The sequence below is a fragment of the Triticum aestivum genome, chromosome 7A, assembly GCF_018294505.1.
Source record: "Triticum aestivum cultivar Chinese Spring chromosome 7A, IWGSC CS RefSeq v2.1, whole genome shotgun sequence".
Classification (NCBI taxonomy): domain Eukaryota; kingdom Viridiplantae; phylum Streptophyta; class Magnoliopsida; order Poales; family Poaceae; genus Triticum; species Triticum aestivum.
The window spans coordinates 19,476,439-19,492,117 of NC_057812.1; the positions used below are offsets into that span (position 1 = coordinate 19,476,439).

Consider the following 15,679-nt stretch of genomic DNA (forward strand, 5'->3'; position numbering starts at 1 on the left):
TTTGATTGACCTCTATTTCTTGTAAAGTGGTTGTGGCAGGAAAAAGGGAATGATTTCTGTGGATACTACGTCTGCGAGTCCATCCGCCACACGACTTGTGAGCGGGGCGGGTACTCTGACGAACAATATGAAGTGCGTAAATAACAATATTCACAATTTTATTTTATTACCATCATTTGTGTTGAGTTTCATTCATATATATATATATATATATATATATATATATATGTGTGTGTGTGTGTGTGTGTGTGTGTGTGTGTGTGTGTGTGTGTGTGTGTGTGTATTGACCCCCTTCTTCAAATTAGATGTTTCGGAAGCGGGATGAACTCCTAGCACCAGCTCGCATGCGAGCAATTCAAGAGGAATTGGCGGCATTCTTTCTTGACCACGTGATCGCTGAAGACGGAGAATACTATGTGGACCATGCGTCCGTATGATTATATTTGTAAGAGATAATTATTGTATATATGTAGCCGGTAGTGTCGGATAGATATATGAGAACTTGTTGTTTGACCAATCTCTCGGAGAAGGAGAGGTGGTCGATATCACTTCTCTCTGTATGCACATATGTTCATGCATGACGATCTTCTATTTCCTTCGTTTGCTTACTAGCTAGCTAGCGTGTCTAGTCCTCTCTATACGTATGTATAGTACGTAGCGTCGACCAAGCACGGACATAAGAGAGGACACTTCTCTCTATTAATTATAGCTAGCTAACACAATATATGAAACACCTAAATTAACCCCCCAAACCCCCCCCCCCCTTCAAAAAAACAAAAAACCCAGCCACAGAAATGCTGACACGTGGAGGCCTATTGGTCCCGGTTGGTGGAACCAACCGGGACCAAAGGCCCTCCTGCCTGGGCTCAGCGCGCAGGCTACGAGGAGGTCCATCTGTCCCGGTTCTGGTTAGATCCGGGACTAAAGGGTCAGGGCATTAGTAACGACCCTTTAGTCCCGGTTCTGGAACCGGGACAAAAGGCCCTTATGAACCGGGACAATAGGCCCGTTTTCTACTAGTGTACTCTTGGACCTTTCCTCTCCGCGCTAAATCAGATACTTGCGCCACTTTGCAGCGTTTCTTTGCGTTTATTCTTACTCAATTCCATGTGCTTGTGCAATGTTTGCAGTGTGACAACGGCGGTGAATTTCTCACTACTAGTCTTCGTGAGTTCTTCTCTTCCAATGGCATCGCTTTCCGTCTCACGTGTCCGCACACCTCTCCCGAAAACGGCAAGGCAGAACGATTCATCCGCACCACCAACGATGTCATCCGCACGCTACTCTTTCAAGCACACCTACCACCGCCCTTTTGGGTCGAAGCGCTCCATACCGCCACTACACTGCTCAACATTCGCCCTTCCCGCGCCGTTCACTTCTTTACGCCCCATTTTTTTCTTTACGGTATACACCCCACATACCACCACCTTCGCACCTTCGGCTGCTTATGTTTCCCAAACACCTCAGCCACCGCGTCGCACAAACTCTCGCCCCGCTCCACCAGATGCGTGTTCATCGGCTATCCACGCAAGCAAAAAGCCTATCGGTGTTTCGACTTGTCCACCCGCAAGGTCATCACATCTCGTCATGTTATTTTTGATGAATCTTGTTTTCCCTATGACCCTGCTACAGAGCCGGCCGTAGAAGATCCCAACCCACCTGCCGCACCCACCGCGATCTCTCTCGACCCGCTCACCTCGTACTGGGCCGCCCCACGCGCTCGTCAGCCGCCCGCCGCTCCGCAACTGCCACGCGTCCCGACCGGTCGCTTTCACCTGGCCCACCCACCCCCACAACCACCCCTCCACCCTATTGCATCGCCCCCACCCAGTCCTGTGGGGCCCGCCACCCATGCATCTCCATGCAGCCCACGTACACCCACCAGCTGCATGCCTCGGGCCGCGGCTCTCACTCCGGGATCCCTCCCCACCACCTTGTCCGAGAGCAGCTCTTCCTCGGGATTGACGCCTGCTCCCCACTCGCCGGCTCCACACCTGTCTCCTCCATTGCGACATCTTCCCCCACGCGCTGTTCCCGTCACCCCGCACGCCAATCCGCATCAGATGGTCACGCGCCGGAAAACTGGCTTTGCCATGACCAAACAACACTTCGACTTATCCGTCACCACCACACCATCTCCACTTCCTTCTTCCTACCGTGCGGCTCTCAAGGAACCCCATTGGCATGACGCTACGTTAGACGAGTTTAATGCACTAATTCGGAATGACACTTGGTCTTTGGTGCCGTGTCGTGCAGGTGTTAATGTGGTGACGGGCAAGTGGATTTTTCGGCACAAACTACATCCGGATGGCTCCTTGGCGCGCTACAAGGCGCGGTGGGTGGTTCGGTGCTTCACGCAGCAGCCGGGTGTTGATTATGGGGAGACCTTCAGCCCCGTCGTCAAACCCGCCACGATCCGTGTGGTCCTCAGCCTCGCCACGGCGAGCAATTGGCCCATACGGCAGATGGACGTCAAGAATGCCTTCCTCCATGGCGACCTCGCTGAGACTGTCTACTGTCAGCAACCCTTCGGTTTTGTTGATTCTGCTCATCCCACACACGTTTGTCGCCTCAACAAATCCTTATATAGTCTTAAGCAGGCTCCGCGGACATGGTTCCTCCGCTTCACACGCCACCTTCACTCGCTCGGTTTTGTCTCCTCCAAGTGTGACACCTCCCTTTTCATTCTTCATCGAGGGGATGCCATGGCCTACTTGCTCTTGTATGTTGATGATATCATCCTGACAGCTAGCTCCACCTCCCTCCTCACTTCCTTCGTCGAGTCTCTCGCTAAGGAATTCTCTATGAGCGATCTTGGCGATATTCACCATTTCCTTGGCATCACCGTGCACCGCACCGCTGCTGGGCTCTTCTTGTCCCAGGAGCAATATGCTCTCGAGATCTTGGATCGTGCCAACATGCTGAACTGCCACTCCATTTCTACACCGATTGACACTAGCTCCAAACTCTCCTTGTCCGGTGGTACACCCTACTCCGATCCCTCGAAATACCGCAGTCTGGCCGGCGCTCTCCAGTATCTTACACTCACTCGGCCAGATATCACCTATGTTGTCCAGCAGATTTGCCTCTTCATGCATGCCCCGCTCGACACCCATTTTCAGTTGATCAAACGTGTCTTACGTTATCTTCGTGGCACTGCTCACTTCGGCCTCCAGCTTCATCGTGACTCCTCGCACGAGCTGATCTCTTACAGTGATGCCGATTGGGCCGGGTGCCCTGACACCCGCAAATCAACATCTGGCTTTTGTGTGTTCTTGGGCTCTAACTTGATCTCCTGGTCGTCTAAACGACAACATACGGTGTCACGCTCTAGTGCGGAGGCCGAGTACCGAGCCGTGGCCAACTGCGTGGCCGAATCTTGTTGGTTACGACAACTTCTCGTTGAGCTCCGGCGACCTCCCACACGCGCCACCGTCGTCTATTGCGACAATGTCAGTGCGGTGTATCTCTCGTCCAGCCCTGTGCAGCATCAACGGACGAAACATGTCGAGATTGATCTTCATTTTGTCCGCGATCGGGTGGCTCTTGGTGAAGCCAAGGTGCTTCACGTTCCGACCACGTCGCAGTTTGCGGATATTTTCACCAAGGGGCTGCCCTCAACGGTCTTCTGTGATTTTCGGTCCAGTCTCAACGTTTTGCCGAGCAACGTTCGGACTGCGGGGGGGTGTTGAATTGTACTGTTGACTTGTACCGTTGCATGTACCTGTATTGTATGAGATGAGATGGCTGTTGTAATTAGGCCCTAGTCTTCCGCCTGTAACCCCACTCACGCCATCCACTCCCTGCATGTAGGGAGTTCGGCTTCGTGCCTCCGTGTATATGTAACAGCTGTGTTGAATGGAATAGATGCGAGAGTCATTCCACCATTCTTCTCTCCCCTCCCCCTCTCTTGAGGAAGCTGACTTTGGATGGAGATCTTGGGGAGACACCTGACTGGTTTGGGGATCTGGTAAATTTGGTGGAGATTCACTTAAGGTCGAGCAATTTCAAGGATGGAGATAAAAGCATGAAACTACTACGTGCACTGCCCAAGCTCTTGCTCCTTCGTTTTGGTCACATGAAGCCTTATCAGTATTCTTATGTTGGGGAGAAACTGGTTTTCAGAGCAGGAACATTCCTAAATCTCAGGAGAATTGATATTTTCTGCCTGAGGGAACTGATAGAGTTGGTATTTGAGGAGGGCACCTCGCCCAAGTTGGAAATGATAGAAATCAGATTCAGCTCGTTGAAATCAGGGATTGCTGGTATCAAACACCTTCCCGAGCTCACCGAGATTTTCCTTTATTACGATGGTCAAGTGGAAAAGCTTGGTGCGCTGCAAGGTGAGATGGAGGCGCATCCCAACCATCCGGTGCTGCGACTGCAGGAGGACTGGAGCCACCACGACCTGGATACATACACAACTGCAGTACAAGCGGAGGAATCATCTCTCCATCCCGGGCCTGCAACAACTAGCGAGAGCTCCTCGCAGGTGGTGGTCGTGACGGGGAACGAAAGGTCAGCTAATTTCTCTTTGGTTCAGTAGCGGTAGCTAGCTAGTTATCAGCTCAACTGATGATGCCCTTTCATACGCTTTGCACAACTGAACGTGCGCATACTCACGTATTTTCGTTCTCGTACCAGCCAAGACTGTGACGACGACGAATTCTGCTCCTGCAAATACGACGACGACGATGCTTGGTGATCGATAAAATGCCGCTCATTTCTTTCTTGGGCTTATTGTTCCTGCCGCTTATTCTCAAAGTTTCCAACACTGGTTGACGTCTTCTCCGGTAGGGATCCAATATCTTTGATCCGTTAAGTCTGTTTTCTCGTGCTAGTCAATTATTTGACATGATATTGCTAGAGTTGTCACCTATAGCTGGGTCAAGCTGGAGCACGTCATGATCAACTTCGTGGTGCACGTACAACCTGCATTCTTTGATCATACCACTGTCTCTAAAAAGGCAAGATATATGGAACCTCAAATTGGTCTGATATTTGTTTAGTGTGTTTCTACAAACGAACCTTTCTGGTACGTCGTTGGTTAACCTTTACAGTGTCAGAAAATAACTGGTGCCTGCGTGGTGCACAAATGGTCGTATATGTGTAGTACTTAAAGTACAGTGATGACAATGGTAGTATATGTGTACTCTTTCAGGCACTAATGGTGCCTCAGTGGTGCTCTAGTGACACTGCTAGTGCAACCTTTAAAAATAATACTGCCACTGCCACTGCAACCTCAGTGGTGCTCTAGCGAACTGGAGTCCTCAGCAGAGGGAGGGCTCATGACCGGTGGTCATGCCGACAGGTCAGCTAATTTTCTTTTCCGTTCAGTAGTAGTAGCTATAAACTCAACCGATGATGTCCTGTATATATGCACTTACAATCTATCCCTCTCATCTTTTGTTTAATATCTTGTCTCAAGCAGCACAGATGTTCTACGCTGAATGACGAATTCGATTGCCCCGTGCTACCTGCTGGCCTTGTTTGCATCTATGTACCCATTCTATCAAATACCCCTCGGTTTGTTTCACTCGATTCGGTATGGGTTTCTGACGATATTTGTTTCTCTGTAACAGGAGGTATTGCTCGTTTGCACTTGTTGCTGGTGACGATATGGCCCTCCGTTTCCACATACCCGATTGCACATGTAAGGATTATCTATAGTGTCAACCGTCATATAACAGCCAGCAGGTTGTTGCTTTTCTTCAGTTTCCTTTGAGCTTTTCTTTCATATAATACATTTAGTAGCAGAGAGAGAAAATCTTGGTGTTTGTCAGTTAAAGATAAACATCACTTTACTGTTTTTAAATGTCAAAATTCTTAATATCTAGAAGGGCCTGGAGTAACTCTGCTTGCTATTTAAAGTTTGAGCATGGAGCGTGTCCAACTGAAGACTGAAGTGAACAAACATCTTAGCAACTGCGGCCAAGGACAGTGAATAATCTCGAGTGAAATTGGAACCATGGAATCATTAATCTTACGAAGAGAGCTAGTTCATGGTGCCTCTACAATCCAAGAGCTCCCGAACTGTGAAGTGATCATGCTGATAGCTGGTTAGTTCAGCAAGCAACAAACTCCTTTTTATTTAAGTTACCATGTTACATGTTCTCCATATATACGCTTGCAGTTTTTGAAGTGCTTTATATATGCATTTCAGCTGCAGAGAAAACATGGGAGGTGCAACGGAGTACACCACGCAAGATGCTGCTACTGGTTATGATGCTGACGCTGTTCTGCCGCAACTGGCAATCACACCATCTTTCCAAGTCCAATGGTGGTGGCCTCTATATGCCGCAAAGTGAGGCTGAGAAGAGATACACCCTGATGCTCATAGGCTGCAAATATCAGAGTGCAATGCTCTTTGGGGGCTCTGTAGTCAATATAACATAGGCCATGAAGCATGCTACGACGCCATTTCGGTACCTTATAAGGATTTTACAAGTGGAAACTGCTGGCCATCATGACAATCGGTTCTTGGGGAATACCATAGAATGGATGAACCTGATTTGGAGACGTGCTATTTTTTGTGAATGCAGATTCACTTCGTTTACTAGCACTCTTGCTGTTTTCTAGACATAATTTCTAGTATTCATTTGTTGCTGCCACTATATTTTTACTAGCACTCGTGCTGTTTTCTAGACATAATTTCTAGTATTCATAGGTTGTATATGTTGTTATCCATGTTCTGCAGATCTATGTCGATGAAATATGCACCAGCCATATATATGTAATTAACTATGTGGTTTTCATTAGTTTTGCTTTGCAAATTACAGTTTGTGAGCAAAGAGCCTCACGGCGGTACCCAAAACAGTAGTTTTATTTTGGGAGGAGCAGTATTGTCCATCCATAATCTGTCCTCAATATGCTCCAGAATTTTTTTGAACAAGTCTTGGGTAAACATTTGATTGTTTAGAAACCAGTGGCGTGGCAGCTGAACCGTGAACATGAGAAGACTGACCAAACACTAGCTCTGATTATTTAGTTTATTATTATAGGCAGGGCAGCTGCTGTGTGCCTGGATTAGAGCAGGACAGATAGGCAAGGTCCGTGTTGGGATTCGCCTACAGAATCGATCACATCATAGTACGATGAACACGTGCACGAAAAACTGATAGCCGAGGGTACGTCTCGTACCCTTGATTTCCCTCTTTTTATTTTCTGTTTTCTTCACCACACGATCTCAATGTTACAAATTTTGGGTGGTGGTGCGGCTCGTGCGGGGGGTGGTGGAGACGGCGGCACGTCTACTGCAGCTCGGCGACGGGTGCTTCACGAGCCCCTTTTGGGCTTGGCCGGGCCTCGAGGGCCTGGTACGCTCCCCTTGCCGCGTCCGGTCGGTGACCGCCGATGGCGGTGGAGGTTGTGTCCTCCGGCGTGGCTGCTCTCGCTGCCGTTCCTCGTTCCCGGCTGCTCCCTCTCGTCCTTGTCGGTCTCGCTTTGATGACCACGGTGAAGCGGCGGTAATGATGGCAAGTCCGTGGTGGCGCACGTTCGTGGGTGGCTTGTCTGGTGGTGCGCGTCGGACCGTTCGGGGTTGTGGGTGTTTGGCGGATGGGAGAAATACGGGCCGGCTTGCCGGCCCCGACGCGGTGACGCCCGTGGGCGCCATCGTTCCTTCCTGAAGGGCGTCGGGTCTTCCCCTTCCCCACGCCTCTCCGCGTACCGGGGGAAATCCTAGGACCTGTCCGGGCAGCAGCGTCGTCGTCGTCGTCGTGTTCCTTCCTGAAGGTGCTGCTTGGTATGCGGAGGTTCGAGGTGCCTGGAGCGAGGTGGTACATCTCCGGTGGGCGCAACGGTTTTGGGTTATCATCGTTTTCGTCGATCCGACGCTGCGGACATTATTTTCTCTCTTCTTTCTCTTTTGTTTTTTTTGGGCATGCTTGTGTTGTTTGCCCCAGCATTGGACTCTTTATTGTATCAGGCGGTTGCTATATCAATATAGCGGGGGCGAAAGCCTTTTTCGTTAAAGACTCACGGCCAGCCGCGTATATACACAAACTAAGCCTATAGCTAACCGACTCAACTTGTCCTAGACCTACACGTACTAGTACTTAATAGTACAAACCGGACTCAGCCTAGGCTAAAAGACAACTTACCTGATCGATCTAGTCCAAACCGGACTAGTACTACTAACTCCTACTCACGTAAGGACTTCCTGCACTAACACAAATACTACTTGGACTTGACACTATTTAAGATTATGCTAACAATCTCTCTCTAATCTTGGCATGTCATCTCTTTGTGCTCCTTCTGATCTTGACTCGTTGTTGATCCATGACTTGTTGATCCAAACTCCGACGGATGATCCGGACTACCTGCCAACACGGTCGCATCTACGCGTGCAACGTGTAAGATTGGACGCACTATCAATCTTCAAGTCATCAACTTAACTGGTTACTGTCTCACTACACGCCGAACTTGATTTTCAACTGTCATATCCGTACACTGAGTACGACCCACCTGGAAACATGCAAAACCTCCTTGCTCTACAATGTTGTGCCACCGCCATTGCTTGGCCGTTGTCTTGCACTCGGTCCACACCATACTCCTTATACTTGCCTGCAATAGATCCACTCTCCATTGCTCGCACACCTCCTCGCTTTACGATGGCTTCGCCACCATCGTCCGCCTTCGGCATAACACCGAACCCACACTGGCCGCAACCAGGACGCTCCACGAGGACATGGACATGACTCACGGAACACCGTGCACACCGCTTCAACTCCAAGAATCATCACCAAGACAAGCACTTGGACACGACGACGACTCATAGACGCAACGACGACTGACCGTGCAAACTCGCACGACTCCTTGACTCATCCGACTCCCCCGTACGATGATCTTGATGAACTCCAGCGCCGCACATCGACACCACCTCTCCCATCAACGATCTCCTTCCAGTGTCTTCCCGACGACAGCCTGCCGTCGCCCTCCTTGTCGCTCCGCCGAACGACGATCGCCTGATCCTCCTCACCGCTGCATCACCCAACAACTTCATCGCCCGCTCCTCCTCGTCGTTGTACCACCCAACGACTATATGGCCCGCCCCAAGGCGCAAGTAGATGCCACCCCGGGGCAAGCGCAACTTCAGTCGAACCTTGATCTAATACCAATTGTTGGAATTGACATCTGGCGCATCCCCGGAAATCTGGTGCGAGGAGTCCCGAACCGATGCTGATCGAAGTCAGCACCGGACGGACATCTGGCCTAGCCCTGGATATCCAGCGCCCCTGGGTTGAGCGTTGAGCGTTTTTTCGTACCAGGGTTGGCTGGGGTAAATTTGTACTCCATCCGTCCCATAATATAAGAACGTTTTTGACATTACACTAGTATAAAAAACGCTCTAATATTATGGGACAGAGGGAGTAGCTATGAAGGGGAACCCGGCCCGCTAGCACGTGGGGAGCTCAAATCAGTCGATTATTTCCGGACGGTACTGAAACAAATCAGGACTGGTGGCAACACTACATTGGCTAAAAACGGCCTAAGCTCAACTGAAAATCAGCCGACTAGTTGTTAGACAGTCCAATTTATTTAACTTGCATTGTTTGTGATATCCGTTTTCATCTAAACAATTCAACACGTAAAATTCAAGATGTTACGGATTGCCTCCCTGCAGCGTACGGAGAAGCTGCCCTTAGCTTTGGGTGAAGCCTTTTACAGATGATAGAACGGGATAAAACCAAGGGTTAATTGGATTCATGCCACTGCAACTTTCAGAAGATGGAAAACGCCATTACAAAAGCCAGAGCTGGAAATATGCCACTACAACTTTTCCATACCTCTATATACGCCATTATCTTGACTTAATAGAATAACGGATCAATAAAGACTTGTATTCCAATGTGTATTTCAGTACCGACCATACTATTCATGTGCCCACCGAACTGTTATGAGTTAATTGCAAAAAACCACCATATTTGGGGCATCGATTGCAGAAAATCACCTAGTCCCTAATTTTGTGCAAAAATCATTGCGTTTCCAGTCAACTTTTTGCAAATTGCACTGATCAGGTGATTTGTTCCATTTAACCACTTTCTGACAAGTGGGGCCAGATTGTAAGAGCAAAATTTTTACACACACACCCCTCGATCTAAAACAGAAAAGCAATCAGCCCCCACCCCCCGGCCAGAGGCGCGCTGGCCGTCGGTTTCCTGCCGCCGGCCACCGAGTGCTCGTGCTCCAGCGGCTTCGGAGGTCAACGTCCAAAGACGCTGCTTGCTCCAGTCTTGTGCTTTGTGGCCGCAGCTTGCTTGTGCCCCGCCGCTGATGCTTGCGCCCCGCCGCTCCTATTCGTGCCTGAGCTGCGCGCTGCTGCTTGCGGCCGCGCTGCACGCCGCCTCGCTGCTGCCGCCAGCTGAAAGGAAGCGGCAAGCACCTTGGCCCAGGCCGCAGCGGTGGTGCAGTTGGGCGGCGAGCACCTTGGGCCAGCCGGCCAGGGCGCCGGCCGTGGCCCTGCCGTCCAGAGCTAGCAGCGCGAGCTCGATTGCTGCTCGTGGTCTTGAACGCCGGCGGCGCCTTGCCCTGCCGTGGCCGCGCCTCCAGCCCCCGACCACGGACGAGGCCGCCGTGATTCTCTGGGCCGCCATCGTGACCCTTCCGCTCCGGCGAGGACGAGCTCCTGCACGTCGTGACCCTTCCGCTTCGGCGAGGCGAGGCGCGACGTAGAGATGAGGAGGGATGCCGCCCCGCCCACGAGGCAAGGCCAGGGAGGAGGGAGGCCGTCCCGCCGGAGGCTGCCTCGCCGTGGCCAGCCACCACCTCAGAGGAGGAAGGCGGCGGGGGTGGGAGGGGGGCTGATTGCTTTTTTCATTTTTCGAATAAGGGTGTCTTTGTGAAATCCAGGGAGGTGTAGGTCAACTTTTTACCAAATCATCTCCTTATAATCCGGCCCCACTTGTCAGAAAGTGGTCGGTCAGGCTAAATCACCTGGTCAGTGCAATTTACAAAAAAATTACTAGAAACGCGGTGATTTTTACACAAAATTAAGGACTAGGTGCTTTTCTGCAATCGATGCTCCAAATATGATGGTTTTTTGTAATTGTCTCGAACTGTTATTGAAAAACGCGATTTCTCTTGCCCAGCCGCCGAGTACTTCCGGCGTACACAGCTAGCAAGCTGACTTCCGCTCCAGATCGAACCCGCACGCACCTAGCACCGGCAAGATGCTCTCAAGCACAGATTGATCTTGGCCTTCATTGGCTCACACGCACGTACACAGCGATTCCGCCGTCGGCCGGAAACACAACGCACGCACGCGAGCTTCCACGGGCGGAGGTCGTAGTGGTGCGAAGAACACGACGGGGCCGGGGACTTGGGCGCACTCTAGAGGCGGATGCAGCATGGTGAGCGAGCTCGTCCCGGGCGGCGGAGTGCGGCGTGGTGGCGAGCTTGTCGGGGATTGTGAACGCGACGGGCAGAGACGGCGAGTTCGTCGGGGCCGGAGCTTCGATGGGGCGGAGATGTGGCTGGAGCTCGGGCAGGTCGGGCGATGAGTGACACGGTCGGGGAGCGCGAGGCCGCCGACGGGGCGTGGACGGGCAGCGCGCTGTTGACGGCTGGCGGAATCAACTCGACCTCAAGGTGTCTCGGGGATCAGCGGCTCCATGGAATCAACTGGTGAAAATTGCAGTGGTATGAATCCAATTAACCCTAAAATCAATTAGTTTATCTGGCGAGCCATTAGTAGTTTATTCTCCATAAAAAGGTAACATTTTATGTGTAAGAGTAATGTAATCCTGTTTTTGGCCTGTTGTGCTTTGCCGTACTTATTCGTTATTATGTTTTCTTCTTTGTGCCAGATGTTTGATATTTTCGTACAATAAAGATGAATGTGTGCATCACATCATGCAGAGGCCAGGGTTATCTTTCTTTGTAGAAAAGCAGGTTGCCACCCTTATTACATAGATAATTAAACAATTTGTATATTTGATGACCCTGTGCAGTCTTGCTCTTTCCTCCATTGGTCGAGACGGATCAAAGTCTAACATAACATCTTATTAAAAAGTGGAACTGAGATAAGATCGAAATATTAAGTGCCGGCCGTTTTGTGCTACTATTTCATAGATGCCAGCGCATCTCACTTTATTTACAAAAATCGAAACAAATTGCTCTTCTTTCTATAAGAAGCAATTTATTGTTTCAATTGTCTGTACAAAGTAGGACAATTTATTGTTTCAATTGTCTGTACAAAGTAGGAAAATGAGCAGAACACCCTTCTTTACTAATTTGCTAAATAAAGATCACCCGGGTGGACAACATTGTCCCTCTTTAAATTCATATAAGTCAACAATAAATGCGTAATACGGATGAAAATATAAATTCGATGGAAAGTTCCACATCTATAATACCTAAGGCCATCTCCAGCCGCGCCCCCAACAGGCCCCCCCAGGCCACTTTTTTGGCGCCGGCGCCGAAAAAACGGCCCAGTCGCGCCCCCAGGACGCCGAAAATCGCCGGTTCGGATCTTTTTTCCGCCCGGCGGTCACAGGCCGAACCCGGCGCGCTGGGGAGCCGTTGGGGGCTTCGGCGCTAGGGAAAAGCACGCCTGGCCCACACCGACAGGGGAAAAGTCAAGATTTTCTTCCCCCGACTCGCCTCGCACCCCCCGTGCCCTGGGCCACCACTAGCTATATCCCAGCGACGGCCGCCGCCCTACTCCGCTAGATAGCCATTCCCCGCCGGAAAATAGCAGCACTTCGCCGCGGCAGCCCCTCCCGCAGCAGCTGGGCGTTTCCGGCCGCCGTTTCCGGCCGCGAAGGCGCGGTTTAACGGCGGGTACACGCCCACCGAGCACAAGGTGTTCGGTGTTTTGCCTGCCTCGGCGATGGACTCGGACGAGGAGGAAGAGCTCGCCGCGCTACTGGAGGAGGAAGCCGCGGCCGACGTCCAGGAAGAAGAGCATCTCATGGTGCTCGCCGCCCTCGCCCAGCTGCTGGCGAGCAGTGAAAAGCCGCGGCGAGGTGGCTCGGCGCCGGGGCGGGTGAAAGCAAAGAACCGGCATCGTCTGCAAGGCTACTGCATGCTCTACTCCGACTACTTCGCCGATGCTCCACTTGATGGCGAGAGAACATTTCGGCGCCGTTATCGGATTAGCCGAAAGCTCTTCCTCAGGATTGTGAATTCCATCCGGGAGTTCGACAACTACTTCAAGTGCAAGATGGATTGCACTGGCACTCTTGGATTCACCTCCATCCAGAAGTGCACGACAGCGATGAGGATGCTTGCATATGGAGCTCCAAGTGATTCACTCGACGACTATGGGCGCATGGCCAAGTCCACCAGCATAGAGTGTTTCTACAAGTTCTGTCGGGCAGTGGTGGCAGTGTTTGGGCCACAATACTTGAGAACACCCAATGCAGAAGACACTGCTCGGATCCTAGCCCAGAATGCAGCAAGAGGATTTCCTGGGATGCTTGGAAGCATCGACTGCATGCATTGGAAATGGAAGAACTGCCCATTTGGTTGGCAGGGGATGTACAAAGGCGCCAAAGGCGGTTGCAGTGTGGTGCTTGAGGCGGTAGCCACACAGGACCTCTGGATTTGGCACTCCTTCTCTGGTATGCTAGGAACTCACAATGACATCAACGTGCTGCAGTGCTCTCCTGTTTTCGCCAAGCTCGTTGAGGGCCATTCTCCTCCGGTGAACTTCGAGATCAATGGGCACCAATACAACAAGGGGTACTATCTAGCTGACGGCATCTATCCAAGATGGTCGACATTTGTGAAGACGATCTCAAACCCTGTGCCAGGAGGCAAGAACGCCTGGTTTGCGAAAGTTCAGGAGGCTTGCCGGAAGGATGTCGAGCGGGCATTTGGTGTGCTCCAATCTCGATTCACTGTTGTTCGGTACCCCGCTCAGACCTGGTCGAAAGATCAAATGTGGGATATCATGACTTGTTGTGTCATTTTGCACAACATGATCATCGAGAGCGAGCAAGAAGACCCAGTGATTAACACTGAACCATACTACAGGCAGGGTCCTCTAGCCGAAGTTGATCACCAGCTACCGGCAACTTGGACTGCCTATCTCAGTATGCGTCAGGAGATTCGAGACCCACAGGTGCATAATCAACTGCAGAAAGATCTGATTGAGCACCTATGGAGGTTCAAGGGGGACGCCTCGTGATGAAATACGAGTTTTTATTTGTTGAACAATATAATTTGTATTGAATTATTTGTTGTTGTAGTATTTTGTTGAAGTATTTGATTTTTCTGTGATGAAATATGTGATAAGAAATAATTGTGTTGATAATTGAACGCCTAGACACGGCGAAACCACGCCGAATATGGGCCTATTCTCGCCCATATGGGCCGTTTATTCGCCGAAATTGGGCTGCAAAGTGGGCCAATTTCGGCGCCTGGGGGCGACGACTGGGCGCAAACCCACCCCAGCGCCGACTGCATCGCCGGCTCGCCCCCAGGGGCGATTTTTATGCGTCCTGGGGGGGCCAACGGCTGGAGATGCCCTAAATAGTTTATCCCCACTATCTTATTTCTCTTGACATGCAAACTATCCACATCATCAAGTAGGTCCATTAGTTCATTTCCCTTGACATGCCACCATGCCACCACATCACATGTGCCATGTCAGCAGCCCTGGTCCGACCAGTAGTTAATTTCCACACGTAACAACTAATCAGAGCACAACCACAGAGAAAAAAGCCAATGCGTCTCTTCCTAAGAAAAAAAACGTCATCGTTTCCCCAAGAGTGGAACGCCAGTAACATTTAAGTTTCTGGTGATAATCACCGCCATTTACATCTTTTCATTACTTCTTCCTCCACACAAGGCATTCCAAACGTCCTTCCTTTTCATCTCCTCCATTTTGCAACCGATAGACCTTTGTTTCTCTCTTCATCTTCTCCCTGATGGGCCTCCCTATTAAGCCGCCCACACCAAAGCTGGGTATCCACATCCCTTTAAAAGATCTACAGTATTAAGTTTCGTGTTGGAATCAATTGCTCGTACTGCTGGTACCACTGGATTTACCACCAACGTGCATAAAAGTTGAAGTTCAACATCAACCTCCCCGAGCACCATCATCGCCATCGCACCATGCCTCCCAAGGATCTCTTCTCCGCCTCTCCAAGGTCTCTTCTCGGATCACGTTTCCCTCACTGCCACCAACACCTCATCCAGGTCCTGATTCCCCAGATCTCACTATCATGGCCTTCTTTGTTAGTTTGATTGTACTTGAGGTAATTTTGATATAGTTCCGCTTTGAATTTTGAGGCATTGATCGCACAATAGAGTTGGTTACTGAAGAACAAGTAGCAGACGCGGTGTATGCCTGCAACATGACCAAGAGGTTGGAACGAATCAGCTCCTAAAGGCTCCCCAAGATCCGGCGCTCCTAGGTGATGATGCTACTGTTGGAAATTCTTTCATAGGATCGATCACATCAAACACCACGAACACATGCGGTAAACACTTTTAGCCAAGGGTACGTCTCGTACCCTCTAAATTCCTCTTTATTGCTTTTCTCTGGTTTTCTCTACTCACGGTATTACAAAACTCACGCGACCTAGTGTATATATATACACAGTCTCACGCACCATCTAGCTATCCGACTCGTACAAGGCTTCCAATACGGACGCACCAAGAAATCTATCCGGACTCTTAACATAATTTCTATCCTAATCTAATCACCGGCAAGCTTGATCACAAGCCA

General features: G+C 50.5%; 1 pseudogene; it reads left to right on the forward strand.

Annotated features, from left to right (window-relative positions):
• LOC123152839 (disease resistance protein RPM1-like) overlaps nt 1-4,705 on the forward strand; it is a 48,810-nt pseudogene extending 44,105 nt beyond the window's left edge.
• Nucleotides 4,706-15,679: the final 10,974 nt, after the last annotated feature.